Source organism: Salmo trutta, chromosome 33, assembly GCF_901001165.1.
Source record: "Salmo trutta chromosome 33, fSalTru1.1, whole genome shotgun sequence".
In the NCBI taxonomy this organism is placed as follows: Eukaryota; Metazoa; Chordata; class Actinopteri; order Salmoniformes; family Salmonidae; genus Salmo; species Salmo trutta.
In genome coordinates this window covers 314499-338873 of record NC_042989.1, presented here as the reverse complement: position 1 = coordinate 338873, position 24375 = coordinate 314499, and the positions used below count along the sequence as shown (strand labels likewise).

The following is a 24375-nucleotide window of genomic DNA, read 5'->3' as shown; positions in this document are numbered from 1 at the left end:
TGCAAAAGGTGATTTTAACATGTATTGAGTAAATTTTTCATCCACTTTGACAGAGTATTTTGTGTAGCTAGTTGACAAAAATAACAATTAAATCAATTTTAATCCCACTTTGTAACAACAAAATGAAAAACATGTATAATGTTTTAATTTACGGTTTAGGTTATGATGCAGAGGTCTTGAGCTCAGTACATTCAGGAATTCCAAAACTCTACCAGTGATGCAACAATGCCAATATAGTGATTTACAGTTATAGTTAGCTGGTGTTCTAAAGCCTAGTGTTTCCATCAGTGGCGTTGTGTAAATCTTGGTGGGGCAAATTCATGCCAGCAAAGCTACTACACAACACTAAACAATCCATTAATTGCACTATAACGGTGACAAACGGTGCCCACAAACTGTTAAGGCCTATATAAAGCTGTCCCAACAAAAGAGCTTTCTTTTCAGCACCATGGAGTGAATAGTTACCACTGCTACACCTGGCTTTCAGCGGAGCCTTGTCTGGCAGCGAAACAGTTCATTCAGCCTCATTTACTGCTTTCAAATTTTTTTGGGAACATAGCTGACTTGCTTAAACAAATGTGGTTTCTACTGACAATTGAGATGTACAAACTGACATAAGGGGACGACGAGAGGATAAGAGGCAATCAGGATAGATAATAATAAGAGTAAAATAAAGAACAGAGTAGCAGAGGCATGTGATGAGTGTAAAAGTGTGTGTGTGTGTACTGTATGTGTGTTTGTGAATGTGTGTGGGTTTTTGTTAAAGTGTCAGTGTAGTGTATAGTGTGTACAGTCATGGCCAAAAGTTTTGAGAATGAAACAAATGTTAGTTTTCACAAAGTTTGCTGCCTCAGTTTGTATGATGTCAATTTGCATATACTCCAGAATGTTATGAAGAGTGATCAGATGAATTGCAATTAATTGCAAAGTCCCTCTTTGCCATGCAAATGAACTGAATCCCCAAAAAACATTTCCACTGCATTTCAGCCCTGCCACAAAAGGACCAGCTGACATGTCAGTGATTCTCTCGTTAACACAGGTGTGAGTGTTGACGAGGACAAGGCTGGAGATCACTCTGTAATGCTGATTGAGTTCGAATAACAGACTGGAAGTTTCAAAAGGAAGGTGGTGCTTGGAATCATTGTTCTTCCTCTGTCAAACATGGTTACATGCAAGGAAACATGTGCCATCATCATTGCTTTGCAAAAAAAGGGCTTCACAGGCAAGGATATTACTGCCAGTAAGATTGCACCTAAATCAACCATTTATCGGATCATCAAGAACTTCAAGGAGAGCGGTTCAAATGTTGTGAAGAAGGCTTCAGGGCGCCCAAGAAAGTCCAGCAAGCGCCAGGACCGTCTCCTAAAGTTGATTCAGCTGCGGGATCGGGGCACCACCAGTACAGAGCTTGCTCAGGAATGGCAGCAGGCAAGTGTGAGTGCATCTGCACGCACAGTGAGGCGAAGACTTTTGGAGGATGGCCTGGTGTCAAGAAGGGCAGCAAAGAAGCCACTTCTTGACACGAAAAACATCAGGGACAGACTGATATTCTGCAAAAGGTACAGGGATTGGACTACTGAGAACTGGGGTAAAGTCATTTTCTCTGATGAATCCCCTTTCCGATTGTTTGGGGCATCTGTAAAAAAAGCTTGTCTGGAGAAGACAATGTGAGCGCTACCATCAGTCCTGTGTCATGCCAACAGTAAAGCATCCTGAGACCATTCATGTATGGGGTTGCTTCTCAGCCAAGGGAGTGGGCTCACTCACAATTTTGCCTAAGAACACAGCCATGAATAAAGAATGATCCCAACACATCCTCCGAGAACAACTTCTCCCAACCATCCAGGAACAGTTTGGTGATGAACAATGCCTTATCCAGCATGATGGAGCACCTTGCCATAAGGCAAAAGTGATAACTAAGTGGCTCGGGGAACACAACATCGATATTTTGGGTCCATGGCCAGGAAACTCCCCAGACCTTAATCCCATTGAGAACTTGTGGTCAATCCTCAAGAGGTGGGTGGACAAACAAAAACCCACAAATTCTGACAAACTCCAAGCATTGATTATGCAAGAATGGGCTGCCATCAGTCAGGATGTGGCCCAGAAGTTAATTGACAGCATGCCAGGACGGATTGCAGAGGTCTTGAAAAAGGGTCAACACTGCAAATATTGACTCTTTGCATCAACATCATGTAATTGTCAATAAAAGCCTTTGACACTTATGAAATGCTTGTAATTATACTTCAGTATTCCATAGTAACATCTGAAAAAAATATCTAAAGACACTGAAGCAGCAAACTTGGTGGAAATTAATATGTGTCATTCTCAAAACCTTTGGCCACGACTGTTTATACTGTATAGTCTTGTGAGTGTGCATTGTAACATTGACTATTCCACAACTGTAACATTGTGCAGTCTACAAGTGAGTTCCTAATACATATATGGAGGTAAATTCAGTTATCCAATTGTTACACTGTACAAAGCTGCAGTGGCTTGCTTGGGAAAACAATAGTTATTTATAGAGAGGAAGAAAACCACAATTAAAACAATTGCAATGCATCTGAGAAATTAGGTTGTTGGTCTGCAGTACATTTCCGCTCCAAGCCTCCTCTGTGCTCGTGTGGCGAAAATCACGAAGCCCCGTACCTTTGGGATGCGTGGGCGGACGAGGTGTCTTTTCAACACTTCCCATCTATGTGGATGCTCTTCCTGATTTTTCCAGTGGTCCCTTAATACCTCTACATATCCTACTTGAACATGGCAAGGTCTGAATGTGTGAACTGATGAAACACAGCGATATATTTGTGTGTGTGTGTGTGTGTGCTTGTCTTTCTGTGTTTATAAGTGTGAGTGACTATAAACATGGTATGATTGTGGAGACAGGGACCTGACTCAATGCAGAACCTATTTTCTTATCAACAGCTTCGTGGATAAAAAAACTATTTTGATAATGCTATGTTAGTGCCTACAAAACGACTTCCCACAGGGCTCACATTGTGTTGACGTGCCTACCTGGTTTGTGGACATCTCCAGAGGGAAATCTAGACAGTCAAGTGACAGCTAACATAAAAATTCAATTTTCCGCGGAACCTCGGGACACAGACAATGGCTTTTAAAAACTAGGCATGAACCTAAAAGCCTGACATCAATGACCCAACAACGTTCTCCCACACTTAATTTAATAATATGTGCCATTTAGCAGACAGTTTTACCAAAGCAACTTAGAGTAGTGCATGCATACATTTTAGTATGGGTGGCCCCAGCGGGAATCAAACCAACGATCCTGAGGAGCAAATACGGTGCACTACCAACTTAGCCACACATGACCACGTCTATGGACTTCAGTGAAAACCCAAATAATGCATCTGTAGACAGACAGTCCACTAAAAGAGTCTAACTCTTTACAGAGAGGCTGGTGTGTTTCAGTGCTGAGAGGCATGAGGGACGAGAGACATGAGGGACAAAAGGCCTGTGATGCCAATGACTGCTGCTGTTTTCCTTATGTTTATCATCATTTCCCCTCACAAACACAGCGCAGGCTGGAAAAGGCCGGGCCTCCCAAAGCCTAGCAGCACAACCACATGCAGCGAAAAGACTGAGCGAGCGAGAGAGTGAGGGAGCGATAGAGGGAGGGCGCGAGAGAGCTTGGTCTGCGCAGCCTGCAGGTATCACACAGATTTAAGCTGATAGGAAGTGACGGGCTGTTGATTAGTCAACTTACAGCCCCGGCGACCAGTGGCTGTATGTGTACGAGGCTGCGCGCACACTTACAGAACACACACACACACACACACACACACACACACACACACACACACACACACACACACACACACACACACAGAGGTCGAATAGAAACATACAGATTAAGGACACACAGACACATTCCTACACACAGATCTAAAACATACAGTTTGAAACCATACACGTGCATGCACACACACAGATCAAAGACAAATGGGCATTTGATATTTTTTGACTTTCAAGTACTTGCATGATCCCCCCCCCCAAAAAAAGGCCCGCACCGGAAAAAAATATGTGCGCATTCATCTATATGCCAACAGAGCACAACCATGCCTCATTTATCATAACCATTACAGATAGCAATTCTTAATTGCCCATATACAGTGCATACGGAAAGTATTCAGACCCCTTGACTTTTTCCACATTTTGTTACGTTACAGGCTTATTCTAAAATTGATTCATTTTTTCCCCCTCATCAATCGACACACAATACCTCATAACGACAAAGCAAAAACTGTTTTTGAGACATTTATAAAAATAAAAAGCAAATATTAAATTTACATAACCATTCAGACCCTTTACTCAGTACTTTGTTGAAGCACCTTGGCACCTAGCCTGACGCTAGAATCTTGGCACACTTGTATTTGGGGAGTTTCTCCCATTCTTCTCTGCAGATCCTCTCAAGCTCGTTCAGGTTGGATGGGGAGAGTCGTTGCACAGCTATTTTCAGGTCTCTCCAGAGATGTTCGGTCAAGTTCAAGCCCGGGCTCTGGCGGGCCACTCAAGGACATTCAGAGACTTGTCCCGAAGCCACTCCTGCGTTGAGCTGACTACACTGACTGTGCTAGTGGCAGACTAATAAGTACAGATCGTAGTATAAATCCTCTCGCACAATCCCCGCAGCCGGACAATTTTCTCATGGCTTCTGGAAGCAAATGCTGTAGGAATGCTCAACCGGTGTCGCTCATTCAGCCGACAGAAACTCTCAAACAGTTCTCCCCATTAAGTAACAGGTCGGAGTCAGAGGCCGAGTCTTCTCTGGTTTCCTCCTCCTCCCGTTACGGGATCAGAGACGCCGAAGCCTCCCACCATTAGCTCTGACAAATTGAAAACCCTAGTCATTGGCGACCACATTACCCGCAGTACTAGACTTTAAAAGAATCATCCAGCGATCATACAATGTTTACCAGGGGGCAGGGCTACCGACGTTAAGGTTAATCTGAAGATGGTGCTGTCTAAGGCTACAACTGGCGAGCGTAGAGAGTATAGGGATATTGTTATCCACGTCGGCACCAACGATGTTAGGATGAAACAGTCAGGACACCAAGCGCAACATAGCTTCAGCGTGTAAATCAGCTAGAAAAATGTGTCGGAATCAAGTAATTGTCTCTGTCCACCTCCCAGTTAGGGGGAGTGATAATCTATACAGAGTCTCACAACTCAATCGCTGGTTGAAAACCGTTTTCTGCCCCTCCCAAAAGATAGAATTTGTAGATAATTGGGACTCACCCACAAACAGGACCAAGCCTGGCCTATTGAGGAGTGACGGACTCCATCCTAGCTGGAGGGGTGCTCTCATCTTATCTACAAACATAGACAGGGCTCTAACTCCCCTAGCTCCACAATGAGATAGGGTGCAGGCCAGGCTTAGTGGAGTCTGCCACTAGCACAGTCAGTGTAGTCAGCTCAGATATCCCCATTGATACCATGTCTGTGCCTCGATCTAGGTTGGGCAAAACTAAACATGGCGGTATTCGCCTTAGCAATCTCACTGGAATAAAGACCTCCTCCATTCCTGTCATTAATGAGAGAGATTGTGATATCTTCCATCTCAAAATAAGGCTACTTAATGTTAGATCCCTTACTTCCAAGGCAGTTACAGTCAATGAACTAATCACTGATCATAATCTTGATGTGATTGGCCCGGCTGAAACACGGCTTAAGCATGATGAATTTACTGTGTTAAATGAGGCCTCACCTCCTGGTTACACTAGTGACCATATCCCCCCGCGCATCCCGCAAAGGCGGAGGTATCGCTAACATTTACAGTAGCATATTTCAATTTACAAAAAAAACTAAAATACGACTGCGTTTTCGTCCTTTGAGCTTGTAGTAATGAAATTTATGCAGCCTAATCAATCACTTTTTATAGCTACTGTTTACAGGCCTCCTGGACCATATACAGCGTTCCTCATTGAGTTCCCTGAATTCTTATCGGACCTTGTAGTCATGGCAGATAACATTTAATATTCACATGAAAAAGTCCACAGACCCACTCCAAAAGGCTTTCGGAGCCATCATCGACTCAGTGGGTTTCGTCCAACATGTCTCCGGACCTCACTGCCACAGTCATAATCTGGACCTAGTTTTGTCCCGTGGAATACATTTTTGTTTTCATATCTCATCCTGGACTATCGGACCATCACTTTATGACATTTGCAATCGCAACAAATCATCTGCTCAGACCCCAACCAAGGATCATCAAAAGCCGTGCAATAAATTCTCGTACAACACAAAGATTCCTAGATACCCTTCCAGACTCCCTCCACCTACCCAAGGACATCAGAGTACAAAAATCAGTTAACCACCGAACTGAGGAACTCAATTTAACCTTGCGTAATACCCTAGATGCAGTCACACCCCTAAAAACCATTTGTCATAAGAAACTAGCTCACTGCTATACAGAAAATACCCGAGCTCTAAAGCAAGCTTCCAGAAAATTGGAACCGAAATAGCTCAACACCAAACTGGAAGTCTTCCGACTAGCTTGGAAAGACAGTACCGTGCAATATCGAAGAGCCCTCACTGCTGCTCGATCACCCTATTTTTCCAACTTAATTGAGGAAAATAAGAACAATCCAAAATCTATTTTTGATACTGTTGCAAAGCTAACTAAAAAGCAGCATTTCACCAAGAGAGGATGGCTTTCGCTTCAGCAGTGATAGATTCATAAACTTCTTTGACGAAAAGATCATGATCATTATAAAGCAAATTGCAAATTACGGACTCTTCTTTAAATCTGCGTATTCCTCAAAAGCTCAGTTGTCCTGAGTCTGCACAACTCTGCCAGGACCTAGGATCAAGGGAGACACTAAAGTTTTTTAGTACTATATCTCTTGACACATTGATGACAATAATTATGGCCTCTAAACCTTCAAGCTGCATAGTGGACCCTATTCCAACTAAACTACTGAAAGTGATGCTTCCTGTGCTTTGCCCTCCTATGTTGAACATAAAACGTCTCTCTATCCACCGAATGTGTACCAAACTCATTAAAAGTGGCAAAAATAAAGCATCTTTTGAAAAAGCCAAACCTTGACCCAGAAAATATATTAAACGATCGGCCTATATTGAATCTCCCATTCCTCTCAAAGATTTTAGAAAAAGCTGTTGCGCAGCAACTCACTGCCTTCCTGAAGATAAACAATGTATATGAAACGCTTCAGTCTGGTTTCAGACCCCATCATAGCACTGAGACTGCACTTGTGAAGGTGGTAAATGACCTTTTAATGGCGTCAGACCGAGGCTCTGCATCTGTCCTCGTGCTCCTAGACCTTAGTGCTGCTTTTGATATCGATCACCACATTCTTTTAGAGAGATTGGAAAACCTAATTGGTCTACACGGACAAGTTCTTGCCCGGTTTAGATCTTATCTGTCAGAAAGATATCAGTTTGTCTCTGTAGATGGTTTGTTCTCTGACAAATCAACTGTACATTTCGGTGTTCCTCAAGGCTTGTTTTAGGACCACTATTGTTTTCACTATATATTTTACCTCTTGGTGATGTCATTCAGAAACATAATGTTAACTTTCACTGCTTTACGGATGACACACATCTGTACATTTCGATGAAACATGGTGAAGCCCCAAAATTGCCCTCCCTGGAAGCCTGTGTTTCAGACATAAGGAAGTGGATAGCGGCACATGTTCTACTTTTAAACTCTGACTAAAACAGAGATGCTAGTTCTAGGTCCCAAGAAACAAAGAGATCTTCTGTTGAATCTGACAATTAATCTTGATGGTTGTACAGTCGTCTCAGATAAAACTGCGAAGGACCTCGGCGTTACTCTGGACCCTGTTCTCTCTTTTGACGAACATATCAAGACTGTTTCAAGGAGAGCTTTTTTCCCATCTACGTAACATTGCAAAAATCTGAAATTTTTTGTCCAAAAATGATGCAGACAAATTAATCCATGCTTTTGTCACTTCTAGGTTAGACTACTGCAATGCTCTACTTTCCAGCTACCTGGATAAAGCACTAAATAAACTTCAGTTAGTGCTAAACATGGCTGCTAGAATCTTGACTAGAACCAAAGAATTTGATCATATTACTCCAGTGCTAGCCTCTCTACACTGGCTTCCTGGTAAGGCTAGGGCTGATTTCAATGTTTTACTGCTAACCTACAAAGCATTACATAGGCTTGCTCCTACCTATCTTTCCGAAATGGTCCTGCCGTACATACCTACACGTACACTACGGTCACAAGACGCAGGCCTCCTGTCCCTAGAATTTCGAAGCAAACAGCTGGAGGCAGGACTTTCTCCTATAGAGCTCAATTTTTATGAAATGGTCTGCCTATCCATGTGAGAGACGCAGACTCGGTCTCGACCTTTAAGTCTTTATTGACGACTCATCTCTTCAGTAGGTCCTATGATTGAGTGTAGTCTGGCTCAGGAGTGTGAAGGTGAACGGAAAGGCACTGGAGCATGAAACCACCCTTGCCGTCTCTGCCTGGCCAGTTCCCGTCTCTCCACTGGGATTCTCTGCCTCAAACCCTATTACAGGGGCTGAGTCACTGGCTTACTGGTGCTCTTCCATGACGTCCCTAGGAGGGGTGTGTCACTTGAGTGGGTTGAGTCACTGACGTGATCTTCCTGTCCGGGTTGGTACCCCCCCTTGGGTTCGTGCAGTGGGGGATATCTTCGTGGGCTATACTTGGCCTTGTCTCAGGATAGTAAGTTGATGATTGAAGATATCCCTCTCGTGGTGTGGGGGCTGTGCTTTGGCAAAGTGGGTGGGGTTTATCCTGCCTGTTTGGCCCTGTCCGGGGTATCGTCAGACGGGGCCACAATGTCTCCTGACCCCTCCTGTCTCAGCCTCCAGTATTTATGCTACAGTATTTTGTGTCGGGGGGCAAGGGTCAGTGTTATATCTGGAGTATTTCTCTTGTCTTATCCAGTGTCCTGTGTGAATTTAAGTATGCTCTCTCTAATTCTCTTTATTTCTTTCTCTCGGAGGACCTGAGCCCTTGGACCATGCCTCAGGACTACCTGGCCTGATGACTCCTTGCTGTCCCCAGTCTTGGGAGTTTTTCCTAGCCACCGTGCCTCTACACCTGCATTGCTTGCTGTTTGGGGTTTTAGGCTGGGTTTCTGTACAGCACTTTGTGACATCAGCTGATGTAAGAAGGGCTTTATAAATACATTTGATTGAATTTTTTTTATATTACATCATGGAACACAATCTTCAAAAAGGCGGTAACGTCAGCAGTGGCACTACCTTCTAGAAGCCTTATGTTAGGAATCAAAAGGACAATGTAAAGGTAGGTTAGGTAATTAAATATGGACTCAAATCTAATTGCTCCATACTGTATATATTCAGTCAATAAAAAACAAGTGCATTTTGAGAATCAATCATGAATCCGTCTCTGCTCTGGCGGGGTCACAGCGTCAATTTGCAGTAGCAAAAGATGTGATGTGAGATTGCTGCTGCTTGTCCCCCTCTGAGAATTTATTTGTACTTGATAAGCATATGATTTTCATGGAGGTAGTTGTGCTCTGATAGGGGAGCTTGATATTGCATAGTTTGCATTGTACATGAGTTTCATCAGTTTGATCAAAATACTTCCAAACCTTGCTGTGTTTGGCCGCCATGCTGATAGTGCCCACTTCCTGCTATGTGCCTGAAACAACCCCCCCTCAGCCAATCAGAAGCGCTTGCCATAAAATATTTATATTTTTCAATCGTACATTTTTTCTGATTGTTAACCACGCTCTCAATATAACATGTTTAGTTTTACAGTACTCATGCCCATCCCTAATACACTCACATTCTGTATCTGGAACACACCCTGTATACTGTATATGCTGTGCTGCATGCATAAAGGACACAGTGAGAATTTGCCTTCGCACGAACTCGTATTCCTTTCTGTGTGTGCAAATACATGTATGAAGGAGGGGATGTTGGCTGGTTGGTTACCTTGAGGAGATAGACGGGGATGTCGCTGAAATCCACAGGGAGCTTGAGCAGGAAGCGAGCGGGGAACTCCCCCACCTGGAACACAAGAGACAGGAAAAAGAACATCACACCGTGTACAGATGGAGAACACACACACACAGGATAACACACACACACACAGGTCATATTGAAACAACACAAGAGCACTACATGGGAATGATTAGGGATGGCTAAAGATGAGTGCATTGCAAATGAGATTTGAATATCTGTTTGAATCTAATTTGTTTGTCTTATTATGCCTATTTTATGGCAAATGATGGAGATGTATTTCCTGATTTTAGGGATATATTTGCTCTTTGGATGTTCAATGCAGTTAATTTTATGATTATCTAACTCTAAAGGTTCATTGGATTTTGAGTAATTTACAAGTCAAAAAAAAAAACATGAGAAATGATCAATGCAATTACCAACTGTTCCAATTCAAAGGATGTTCAAATTTATAATGCAGATAATAAAATGCCTAGATGTAGCCATCTAAAACATAATCATTGTCTTTTGCCCACACCAACCCTCACCACATCCTTCAGAGGCAAACCTAATCTGCAATCCTCCTAGTTGTGCAACTGTTTTTTTTTTTTTTTTTTTCCCATCAAGGCATTCTGTCCCATAACAGTAGTAGGTTAGTTAGTTGCGCAATATGAGTGGGGAGTGTCAAATCAAAGTTTATTGGTTGCATAACATAAATGCAGGTCTTTAATATAGCAGGTGCAGCAAAATTCTTATGTTACTAGCTCCAACAGTGCAGTAGAATGTAAATGTAACACAAATAATCTAAAAATCTAAACAGGAAATCAAGAAATTAAAGAACAGGTCCACTTAACAATCCAGAGCAGATACAGTTGAAGTCAGAAGTTTACATACACTTAGGTTGGAGTCATTAAAACTTGTTTTTCAACCACTCCACAAATTTCCTGTTAACAAACTATAGTTTTGGCAAGTCGGTTAGGACATCATTTTTCCAACAATTGTTTACAGACAGATTATTTCATTTAGAATTCACTGTATCACAATTCCAGTGGGTCAGAAGTTGACTGTAACTTTAAACAGCTTGGAAAATTCCAGAAAATGATGTTATGGCTTTAGAAGCTTCTGATAGGCTAATTGACATCATTTGAGTCAATTGGAGGTATACCTGTGGATTTATTTCAAGGCCTACCTTCAAACTCAGTGCCTCTTTGCTTGACATCATGGGGAAATTAAAAGAAATCAGCCAAGACATCAGAATTGTTTAAAAAAAATAAAAAATGTAGAACTCCTAAAGTCTGATTCATCCTTGGGAGCAATTTCCAAACGCATGAAGGTACCACGTTCATCTGTACAAACAATAGTACACAAGTATAAGTAAATTAAAGTTTTGGCAAGTCGGTAAGGACATCTACTTTGCACATGACACAAGTAATTTGTCCAACAATTGTTTACAGTACGCACGTATAAACACCATTGGACCACGCAGCCGTCATACCGCTCAGGAAGCAGACGCGTTCTGTCTCCTAGAGATGAACGTACTTTGGTGCGAAAAGTGCAAATCAATCCCAGAACAACAGCAAAGGACCTTGTGAAGATGCTGGAGGAAATGGGTACAAAAGTATCTATATCCACAGTAAAACGAGTCCTATATCAATATAACCTGAAAGGCCGCTCAGCAAGGAAGAAGCCACTGCTCCAAAACCGCCATAAAAAAGCCAGACTACGGTTTGCAACTGCACATGGGGACAAAGGTCGTACTTTTTGGAGAAATGTCCTCTGGTCTGATGAAACAAAAATAGAACTGGTTGGCCATAATGACCATCGTTATGTTTGGAGGAAAAAGGGGGCTTGCAAGCCGAAGAACACCATCCCAACCGTGAAGCACGGGGGTGGCAGCATCATGTTGTGGGGGTGCTTTGCTGCAGGAGGGACTGGCGCACTTCATAAAATAGATGGCATCATGAGGAAGTAAAATTAGGTGGATATATTGAAGCAACATCTCAAGACATCAGTCAGGAAGTGAAAGCTTGGTCGCAAATGGGTCTTCCAAATGGACAATGATCCCAAGCATACTTCCAAAGTTGTGGCAAAACGGCTGAAGGACAACAAAGTCAAAGTATTAGAGTAGCCATCACAAAGCTCTGACCTCAATCCCATAGAAAATTTGTGGGCAGAACTGAAAAAGCGTGTGTGAGCAAGGAGGCCTACAAACCTGACTCAGTTACACCAGCTGTCAGGAGGAATGGGCCAAAATTCACCCAACTTATTGTGGGACGCTTGTGGAAGGCAACCCGAAAGATTTGACCCCAGTTAAACAATTTAAAGGCAATGCTACCAAATACTAATTGAGTGTATGTAAACTTCTGACCCACTGGGAAACTGATGAAAGAAATAAAAGCTGAAATAAATCATTCTCTCTACCATTATTCTGACATTTCACATTCTTAAAATCAAGGCAAGTCAATAAAAACAAATTCTTATTTACAATAACGGCCAAACCCTAACCCTGGGCCAATTGTGCGCTGGCAGGCCAATTGCGCGCCGCCCTATGGGACTCCCGATCACGGCCGGTTGTGACACAGCCTGGAATTAAACCAGGGTCTGTAGTGACCCCTCTATTACTGAGATGCAGTGCCTTTGACCGCTGCGCCACTCGGGAGGATGAGGTTTAGATGTGGAAGGTCAAATGTTTGAGAGAATCAGAGAAACTATAGCTTCATATCAGTCTGTCCATAAGATGAAACCAATTTAAAGCTTCTAAAAATAATAATGTGTGTGTGTGTATACAAACATTTAAAACAAAGCAAAGATGAATGCTGAACCACATAATGTGCACAACTCTGAGTGGTTGTAACCATGTCCTTCGATGTGGCTGTATCATGTAGCATACCCAGCTGTTCTTGTGCCCGGTGTAGATCTCCACGCTTCTGCAATAGTTGGGGTCCTTGAGCAGGCTATCGTACTCGAAGAGCAGCTGGGAGCTCTCGCGCAGACGCTGGCACTGGTGGTACTGCTGGATCAGCTCCTTCACCAGCTGCAGCAGGCACTACACATCTCCCGCATCTCACTGGGCCAGGTGCTGGAGAGAGAGAGTGAGAGGTTATTAGATGGGTTTAAAGAGACAGTCCACTTAAAGTTAGATAGATTTAAAGGGACAGTCCACTCAAATGTAGATGGGGTCGAAGAGACAGTCCATTCAAATGTAGAGTTTAAAGGGAAGACCACTAAACCACTTTCTTAACTTTAATATGGCCAGTGGCGAGATTGTAATCTAAAATTGTTCTTTGGGCCTGCATGCAAAGTGAACAAAATAGCTTGAACAAAATAGCTGAAAGCCTACATGACTAAGAGCACGTTCATTTCAGGTCGACATAACATAATCATGAACAGTGGCTATCTATTCTGGTAACTAACTGCAGAGAAAAATTCCAGGAACTTCAATAAATACCCTGGTTTTCCAGAAATCCTGGTTGGAGGATTTTGGACTTCCTGCTTATTCACTCCTGATTCCGGGAATCCTCCAACCGGGATTTTGCAACCCTACTCGAGGCACTGACTTGACGTCGTGTACAATAGAGGCCATTTTGCCATGTCAGAGGAGAGAAATCAACTGACACGATGAAAGGAATTAAAAACACAATGGCGGGCAAAGATAAGGTTCACTTGGGCTTTATAGACAGCCATTACGGGAATAATCCCAAACTGTTATCCCAATCACCCCCTCGCTTCCTCCTGCATTACAGGAACATGGCAGCAGCACAGGATTTCCTGAAGTGACACAGCGTTACATCAGTTAGCAGGGAATGATTTCATGATTCCCAGCCCCAATGCCATTTATCTGACCTCATTCACCAAAATGGTGTGCCTAAATCTGGAAAGAGGCAAGGAAAGAAAAGTCACCAAGAGAAAAGTTAGCGATGGGAAGAGCATTGTTTCAAGGAAGCGGATAAGGATACTAGGGACTTGGCCAATAAAAAAAAAATTATACGACCAACTGTTTTGGTACACAATGGTTTGGTTAGGCATCAAAGACTGGACTTGGTGAAACACATTTTCAGATGTGGATGAGAATTGTGTTATGCTGTTGCTACTTCTGTGTATGTTGCATCCAAAAATAAACTGCTCACATTGAGGACATAACATTGTGAAGAGTGTTTGTGCAAAATGTTTCTGTGAAAAAAAACAGTGGCCCGCTCAAACGCTGACTGTAGCGTCAATCGTAACTAGACGTTCTAATGATAATGATCATAGCCATGTGTTCATACGTGTCAACGGGTTAAAGGTAAAATACACTGCATTTCAAACAGTCAGCAATAATATAATGAATTCAGGGCATACCTAGGCAAAATATAAACCTTCCAACCATAACACCCACTGATAATGTAATTATTTTATACAAATAATCACTGATATCTGCCTTTCAAGTCTGTTTATGAAAATGCTCTGTTTGTTAACCAGAACCATGCAGATTGCACATTCGCTAATAATGACTAACTTCTTGTAGCAGGCATTATATTGATTTTAAGAATGTGAAATGTCAGAATAATGGTAGAGAGAATGATTTATTTCAGCTTTTATTTCTTTCATCAGTTTCCCATAACCTCTCAAGCACAAGCCCACTTCCTAGTGAGTAGCCAGCTAATCTTCATATTTAAAGTTCAGCCAATTTAGATCTATTTGCTAGCTAACAAGGTCCATCTCCAACTGTTTGAAGAGAATGTTTGCCTGTCCAATTTGTTCAGATGTTGAAATTAAGAGGCCTACCTTATTTCTCATAAATAAAACGAGTTACTTATATAATTCCTTAAATAATTGTGTTTTATGCTTATTGCACATTTATAAAACATAAACCAGACAGCTGGTATAACAACCTCTGGGTAAAATGCTGCTAGTGGTACATGGCACCGCAATGCAGCGCGCAACAAACTGAGCATACATTTTCTAGAATAAATGTTCATTGATACTCCTGTTTTACTAGTGTCTGCTCTGTGCGCAACTTTAGGAGTTAAGTCATAAAAAGGGTATCATTTGAAAGGTTAACTTCTCCTATATTACAATAAAATAATGTCTCAATTTGTTTGGGTGTCTATATGACTGATTCTGTTGGACCAAACCTCAAACGCAAATAGTGAGTTAAAACTGCTTGTCAGAGAGGAAGAAGTGATCTCTCATCTTTGTTGACGTGAGTGGCAGGGGTAGGGGCTTGAAGTGTGTAAAGAGAGAAAAAGAGGCGAAGCGAGATGTTTCACTCTCGCCTAAATCATGCGAAAATAAGCCCAATGCGTTTCTATTGGCTTATTTGGGACCTAAGCCTGCCTTTGGGACAACGACTCCCATTGTTAGGGCGGAGACATGAGCATCTCCTCATTATATACAGATCTCTGGTGCAAATGGAAAGGTGCACACAGCACATAAGGAGCAAAAGAGACGGGACGAAAAATACCACATGAGATCAAGCGGATTTAAACGCTCATATTCTTGCGATACAGGCAGTAAAAAAAATTATAATAATAATAAAAAATAATAATATTTTTTTTTTAAATCGCACAAAACCAGATTAGATCGCCTGGCCCTAGTCTAAATGAAGGGATAATTCCATTGGAAAATCCACTACACAGTGCATCGGAAAGTATTCCGATTCCTTCCCATTTTCCACATTTTGTTACGTTACAGCCTTATTCTAACATTTATTAAATACATTTTTTTCTTCATCAATCCACACACAATACCCCATAATGACAAAACGAAAACAGGTATGTGGGATGTTTTGCAAATGTATTACAAATAAAAAACAGATATACCTTATTTATAGTTGAAGTCGGAAGTTTGAATACACTTTAGGTTGGAGTCATTAAAACTCGTTTTTCAACCACTCCACACATTTCTTGTTAACAAACTACAGTTTTGGCAAGTCGGTTAAGACATCTACTTTGTGCATGACACAAGTAATTTTTCCAACAATTGTTTACAGACAGATTATTTCACTGTATCACAATTCCAGTGGGACAGAAGTTTACATACACTAAGTTGACTGTGCCTTTAAAGAGCTTGGAAAATTCCAGAAAATGATGTCATGGCTTTAGAAGCTTCGGATAGGCTAATTAACATAATTTGAGTCAATTGGAGGTGTACCTGTGGATGTATTTCAAGGCCTACCATCAAACTCTGTGCCTCTTTGCTTGACATCATGGGAAAATCAAAGGAAATCAGTCAAGACCTCAGAAAAAAATTGTACACCTCCACAAGTCTGGTTCATCCTTGGGAGCAATTTCCAAATGCCTGAAAGTACCACGTTCATCTGTATAAACAATAGTACACAAGTATAAACACCATGGGACCACTCAGCCATCATACCGCTCAGGAAGGAGCCGCATTCTGTCTCCTAGAGAGGAAAGTACTTTGGTGCGAAGAGTGCAAATCAATCTCAGTGAAGATCCTGGAGGAAACAGGTACTAAAGTATCTATATCCACAGTAAAACGAGTCCTATATCGACATAACCTGAAAGGCTGCTCAGCAAGGAAGAAGCCATTGCTCCAAAACCGTCATAAAAGGCTACGGTTTGCAACTGCACATGGGGACAAAGATCGTACTTTTTGGAGAAATGTCCTCTGGTCCGATAAAACAAAAATAGAACTGGTTGGCCATAATGACCATCGTTATGTTAGGAGGAAAAAGGGGGAGGCTTGCAAGCCGAAGAACACCATCTCAACCGTGAAGCACGGGGGTGGCAGCATCATGTTGTGGGGGTGCTTTGCTGCAGGGGGGACTGGTGCACTTCACAAAATAGATGGCATCATGAGGAAGTAAAATGATGTGGCCATATTGAAGAAACATCAAGACATCATTCAGGAAGTTAAAGCTTGGTCGGCAAATGGGTCTTCTAAATGGACAATGACCCCAAGCATGCTTTCAAAGTTGTGGCAAAATGGCTGAAGGACAACAAAGTCAAGGTACTGGAGTGGCCATCACAAAGCCCTCACCTCAATCCCATAGAAAAGTTGTGGGCAGAACTGAAAAAGCGTGTGGGAGCAAGGAGGCCTACAAACCTGATTCAGTTACACCAGCTCTGTCAGGAGGAATGGGACAAAATTCACCCAACTTATTGTGGGAAGCTTGTGGAAGGCTACCCAACATGTTTGACCCAAGTTAAACAATTTAAAGGCAATGCTTCCAAATATCTATTGAATGTATGTACACTTCTGACCCACTGGAAATGTGATGAAAGAAATAAAAACTGGAATAAATCATTCTCTCTACTATTATTCTGACATTTCACATTCTTAAAAAAAAGTGGTGAAACTAACTGACCTAAGACAGGACATTTTTTTTATACAGAAGATAACCCTATTGGGTAAAAGACCAAGTCCATATTATGGCAAGAACGGTTCAAAAAAGCAGAGAGAAATGACAGTCCATCACTACTTTAAGACATGAAGGTCAGTCAATGCGGAAAATTTTCCAGAACTTTGAACGTTTCTTCAAGTACAGCCGCAAAAACCATCAAGCGCAATGATGATGAAGCCTGTGTTTCAGACATAAGGAAGTGGATGGAAGCCTATTTTCTACTTTTTAACTCTGACTAAAACAGAGATGCTAGTGCTAGATCCCAAGAAACAAAGAGATCTTCTGTTGAATCTGACAATTCATCTTGATGGTTGTACAGCCGTCTAAAATAAAACTGGAAGGACCTCAGCGTTACTCTGGACCCTGATCTCTCTTTATACAAACATAAAGAATATTTCAAGAATAGCTTTTTTCCATCTTTGTAACATTGCAAAAATCTGACTTTTTTTGTCCAAAAATGATGCAGACAAATTAATCCATGCTTTTGTCACTTCTAGGTTAGACTACTGCAATGCTCTACTTTCCAGCTACCTGGATAAAGCACTAAATAAACTTCAGTTAGTGCTAAACATGGCTGCTAGAATCTTGACTAGAACCAAAGAATTTGATCATATTACTCCAGTGCTAGCCTCTCTACACTGGCTTCCTGTTAAGGCAAGGGCTGATTTCAAGGTTTTACTGCTAACCTACAAAGCATTACATAGGCTTGCTCCTACCAATCTCTCCGATTTGGTCCTGCTGTACATACCTAGACGTACGCTACGGTCACAAGACGCAGGCCTCCTTATTGTCCCTAAAATGTCTAAGCAAACAGCTGGAGGCAGGCCTTTCTCCTATAGAGCTTCATTTTTATGGAATGATCTGCCTATCCATATGAGAGACGCAGACTTTGTCTGAACCTTTAAGTCTTTATTGAAGACTCATCTCCTCAGTAGGTCATATGATTGAGTGTAGTCTGGCCCAGGGGTGTGAAGGTGAACGGCAAAGCACTGGAGCGACGAACTGCCCTTGCCGTCTCTGCTTGGCCGGCCCCTCTCCACTGGGATTCTTTGTCTCTGACCCTATTACGGGGGCTGAGTCACTGGCTTACTAGTGCTCTTCCATGCCGTCCCCAGGAAGGGTGCATCACTTGAGTGAGTTGAGTCACAGACGTGATCGTCCTGTCCAGTTTTGCGCCCCCTAGGGCTACTGCGTGGAGGATATCTTTGTGGCCTATACTCAGCCTTGTCTCAGGGTAGTAAGTTGGTGGTAATTTGATATCCCTCTAGTGGTGTGGGGGCTGTGCTTTGGCAAAGTGGGCGGGGTTATATCCTGCCTGGTTTGCCCTGTCCGGGGGTATCATCAGACGGGGCCAGTGTCGCCAGACAGGGGTGGCCCTGTCTGAGTGCTGCAATAGTTTAATGTGCCGGGGGCTCAGTTCAGTCGGTTATATCTGGTGTAATTCTTCTGTCTTATTCGGTGTCCTGTGTGAATTTATCTCTCTCTCTGAATTTATCTCTCTCTCTCTCTCTCTCTCTCTCTCTCTCTCTCTCTCTCTCTCTCTCTCTCTCTCTCTCTCTCTCTCTCTCTCTCTCTCTCTCTCTCTCTCTCTCTCTCTCTCTCTCTCTCTCTCTCTCTCTCTCTCTCTCTCTCTCTCTCTCTCTCTCTCTCTCTCTCTCTCTCTCTCAGCATCCTGAAGTACTGACCTGCTGCACCCTCAAAACCAATGAGATTACAGTGAGGGAAACAATAATTTGTTCCCCTGCTGATTTTGTACGTTTGCCCACTGACAAAGAAATTATCAGTCTATCATTTGAATGGTAGGTTTATTTGAACAGTGAGAGACAGAATAACAACAACAAAATCCAGAAAAAGGCATGTCAAAAATGTTAGAAATTGATTTGCATTTTAATGAGGTAAGTATTTGACCCCCTCTCAATCTGGCTCCTTGGTGTCTTTTATACAGGTAACGAGCTGAGTGCTCCTAATCTCAGCTTGTTACCTGTATAAAAGACACCTGTCCACAGAAGCAATCAATCAATCAGATTCCTAACTCTCCACCATGGCCAAGACCAAAAAGCTCTCTAAGGATGTCAGGGACAAGATTGTAGACCTACACAAGGCTGGAATGGGCTACAAGATCATCGCCGAGCGGCTTGGTGAGAAGGTGACAACAGTTGGTGCGATATTCGCAAATGGAAGAAACACAAAAGAACTGTCAATCTCCCTCGGCCTGGGGCTCCATGGGGCTCCATGAACAGCTTGAAGAACAATCTGGCCTTAAATGGCCATGTGCTCTTATAATCTCCACCCAGCACAGCTAAAAGAGGACTGGCCACCCCTCAGAGCCTGGTTGTTCTCTAGGTTTCTTTCTAAGGAATTTTTCCTAGACACCATGTTTCTACATCTGTGTTAATTGCTCTTTGGGGTTTTAGGCTGGGTTTCTGTATAGCACTTTGTGACATCTGCTGATGTAAAAAGGCCTTTATAAAGGAATTTGATTGATTGAATGACTTCGAAGAAACTCAAATATCACATTTATTTTGATTTGTTTAACACTTTTTGCATTACTACATGATTCCATCTGTGTTATTTCATAGTTTATGTCTTCACTACTATTCTACAATGTAGAAAATAGTAAAAATAGAGAAAAACCTTGCAATGAGTAGGTGTGTTCAAACCTTTGAGTGGTAGTGTATATCAACTCAGCAAAAAAATAAACATCCCTTTTCAGGACCCCGTCTTTCAAAGATAATTAGTAAAAATCTTACACAGATCTTCAAAGTAAAGGGTTTAAACACTGTTTCCCTTGCTTGTTCAATGAACCATAAACAATTAATGAACATGCACTTGTGGAACGGTCGTTTAGACACTAACAGCTTACAGACGGTAGGCAATTAAGGTCACAGTTATGAAAACCTAGGACACTAAAGAGGCCTTTCTACTGACTCTGACAAACACTAAAGGAAAGCTGCCCAGGGTCCCTGCTCATCTGTGTGAACGTGTGTTAGGCATGCTGCAAGGAGGCATGAGGACTGCAGATGTGGCAGGGCAATAAATTGCAATGTCCGTACTGTGAGACGCCTAAGACAGCGCTGCAGGGAGACAAGACGGACAGCTGATCGTCCTCGCAGTGGCAGACCACGTGTAATAACACCTGCACAGGATTGGTACATCCGAACATCACACCTGCGGAACAGGTATAGGATGGCAACAACAACTGCCCGAGTTACACCAGGAATGCACAATCCCTCCATCAGTGCTCAGACTGTCCGCAATAGGCTGAGAGAGGCTGAAATGACAGCTTGTAGGCCTGTTGTAAGGCAGGTCTTCACCAGACATCACCGGCAACAACGTCGCCTATGGGCACAAATCCACCTGTCGCTGGACCAGACATGACTGGCAAAAAGTGCTCTTCACTGACGAGTCGCGGTTTTGTCTCGCCAGGGGTGATGGTCGGATTCGCGTTTATCGTCGAAGGAATGAGCGTTACACCGAGGCCTGTACTCTGGAGCAGGATCGATTTGGAGGTGGAGGGTCCATCATGGCCTTCAGACAGGGAAACAGAGGGCAAGGACAGGCCATTCAGTACCAGTGGCGTCATCATCCTGAGCAGTGATGCCAGGATTCCCGAAATGAGGGGGCAATGAAAACAAGGACGGGCATTGTCCAAAGAGACATCGTGATGGCCCAGGGGTAGGAATGAGCTGAAACTGAGAAGGGACTGAGAAGGGACTGAGAGGAAGTGCTGTGTCAGGATTGTGACATGACATATCACTGAAACTTCACTGAGGAGGAAGAGAGAGGAAGGGAGTAGAAGAGGGAAAGAGAGAGGGGGAAATAGAGCAAGAGGAGGAAGAGAGAGAAAAGAGCTGAGGGGCAGGTAAATTAGAGGGCCTTCATACTTAGTCAAATTTTTGCAAAAATACCTAAACATAATTACTGCAATGTAAACTTGCGAACCTGTCACGTCGACCGCTACCTCAAGATGTATTGCACGACACTTGCCCCCCTCTAAGCAGGGCAGTGTAAACACACTTGTCTCGTTGAGCCAACACAAAAAAAAATAATAGCAGAGCAATAGTTTTAAGCAGATATTTTCCCATAATTTTTTTGTTTTTACCTGAAATTGTAGTAACAGCCAGTTACATTCTAAAATTGTGTATTTTTGTTGTTGTTGCTTGACTGCACTGAGCAACCTACGTCTCGTTAAGAAGTCCCCAGGGAATTATGTTTTGAGCTGCAATTTCACCTAATATAATGACTTCCATGATATTCATAAAATTATGCTGAGCAATTAGTGGTTTTTGAGGTCAGTTGGGTTTCGGTTTGCACTTTTTTTTATAATCACGTTTTTTTAAAGATATGTTTCATTTTTTTATTTATTTTTACATTAAGATGCACTATGCACAGAATAAAAATAAAAAAAACGTGCACCCAGAAGGAGCCCCAGGACCGAGTTTGGGAAACCCTGCTCTAATGCAACAACACTGCCATGTTCATTACATTTACATTTGAGTCATTTAGCAGACGCTCTTATCCAGAGCGACTTACAGTAGTGAATGCATACATTTCATACATTCTTTCTCCGTACTGGTTCCCCGTGGGAATCAAACCCACAACCCTGGTGTTGCAAACACCATGCTCTACCAACTGAGCTACAGGGCTACGTTAATAGAATGTTTCAGTTGTTGTGCAAATTACATGTTTTATTTGATTACTTTATTATTTCATTCCAAATCATCATCTCATCTCTATAGAGCTGCTGTCTATGCTGTCTGACAAAATCACAATTTTAGTAAAAGTAAATAAGGCTTAATTTTATGACTGCTTAAATACCAACTATCAATCACTTAGATCATATATTTTCAGGTAGAGATACCTCGCAAAGCAACTCTCGATTGCGCATTCTTCTGTCGCTTATGTAGCAGGCGTAAACGAAACAGACCGGAGAAGTAGGAGTGCAATGGATTATGGTTATTGTAGTTAATTACCATGTTTTCTATGTAGAATATTTTGGCCTGTTGGAAACTACAACTCCCTACTACATCACACAGTTCGGGCTTGATCTGATTTATCTTTAGATAAACTGTGCAATGTGGGCATTAAGTTCACAGAAAAAAACGGAATAAAATGGAATTCAATTGAACTGTGCTAAATACTAAATACTGGCCCTGGACCAATACGTCTCTCTTCATGCTTTGAACTCCAGCTTCTTCTCATCCATCAACGGGTGTTTAACAATAGCCAAAACTTCTTCCCATCACCCGTCCCTGCTCGCAACAATAGCAGGTCTAATAAAACCATTCCTGTAAACTTTTCCCAGATCTGTCAGTGAGCTCTGCCAACAATAAACTTGACAATAAATGCCAGGGACTTGTTATTCTTCTTTATTGCATATTGGTACATGCCCAGGTCGCCGTGACTCTTTATGGGCCATCTGAGGTCCATTGCTACCAAGGGGATGAGCTAGCCTACTGAGGGAAGAGCACCCCTACGTCTGTTGGAAGTTAGAGGCACATTCACAACATGTAGAATGTTTGGATTGGTTCTACCTTGCATTTTCTCAATGGGATTCATCCAAATTAAGAAAAATTACTTATTGTACAAGACTAAACATCTCAAAGGAGTCTTAATTCTAAAAGGGTGAACCAAAACATTTAGTAATGTCAATGGTCTGCCTTAACAGCTATGAGAACTCATGACCTTGGCTTGACTGCGAAATAAGGCAATTAAGAGCTGAGATTTATGAATCATTCCAACATACAATTAGAAAGGAATAATTTTTGTAATTTACAGTGACTTCAGAAAGTATTGACACCCCTTGACTCGTCCACATTTTGTTGTGTAACAGCCTGAATTTAAAATTGATTAAAATTGCACCAAAAAATATCATTGGCCTACACACAATATCCCATAACTTCAAAGTGGAATTTTGTTTCCACAATTTTTACAACAAAAAAAGACAGACATCGAATGTCCCTATGAACATGGTGAAGTTATTAATTACACTTTGGATACTGTATCAATGCACTCAGTCACTACAAAGCGTCCTTCATAATTCAGTAGCCGGAGAGGGAGGAAACCGCTCAAGGATTTCACCATGAGGGCAAAACAGTCAGGGTGGGTTGCACCAACATGGTTTAAATTAATCTAGGATTAGAGCTAATCTAGGTTTTGTAAATCTAGGTATATAATTAATCTGAGATGTGTTGCACCACTTAATTTTAAATCTGGATCAGTAAATCTATCATTAACTGTTTTAAACTATGATTAGTGACATGTTACACCAATATATAAGGTATTTCATGAGTTGAAACGAAGTAGCTAGCCTACTTGTCAAATGTGGCCACAAGTTGCTGTTCCTTGATAAAATAATAACAAGGTAAAGTTAGAACTACTGCAACTCCATCGTGAAAGGTTCTCATGGGTTGGCTGATTGGAAATAAAATCAGTTATTTGCCAGTACTAGACAGAAAACTAATTCATTAGCTACTGTAGCTAGCTAGTTTATAAACCAAGGTAGCACGCATACAATATTATTTATTGTCATTACTTAACGTTATTTAGTCATTTATTATTTGTCCGCAAGCCACCTGATCATGGCACGTCAAAGTTGTTGAAATTTCTCCACTTATTAAAAAAAAAACAATTTTCAGAGCTGATGGAGGAATTTAGTAAGGTACTCAATGATAAAAAGACAGACATCTGTCAAAAAGAAGGAAGACACCTGGGCCATTTTATGTGACAAACGTAATGAATCGTCACAGATTAAAGAGAAGAGGGACCCAAATAGGATGAAAGCATGCTGAAAAAAAAAAAAGCCAAAGCCAAAAAGGATGCGGCAGAGGAGAGGCGGGGGCTATTTCAGACCGGAGCTGGAGGGGGGCCTCCATCCAAGGGAATTGATCCTATCACCCGGAAGATATGCGAGATGATTCCCCAGCAGTTTGCCACTCTCCATAAACCCCTATGAAGACGACAGACAACTTGACCCATCAATATTTAGTAAGCATAAATAACTGGTGAATATCAATGCCTATAATGCACGTTAAAACCAACGTTAATGCTACAATGTTACTGTTATCAGGCCCGTTACA

General features: G+C 42.0%; 1 pseudogene; it reads right to left on the bottom strand.

The window, feature by feature from the left end:
- The window catches only part of LOC115172184 (BRISC and BRCA1-A complex member 2-like), a 157311-nt pseudogene that overhangs the window by 92535 nt on the left and 40401 nt on the right, over positions 1 to 24375 (bottom strand).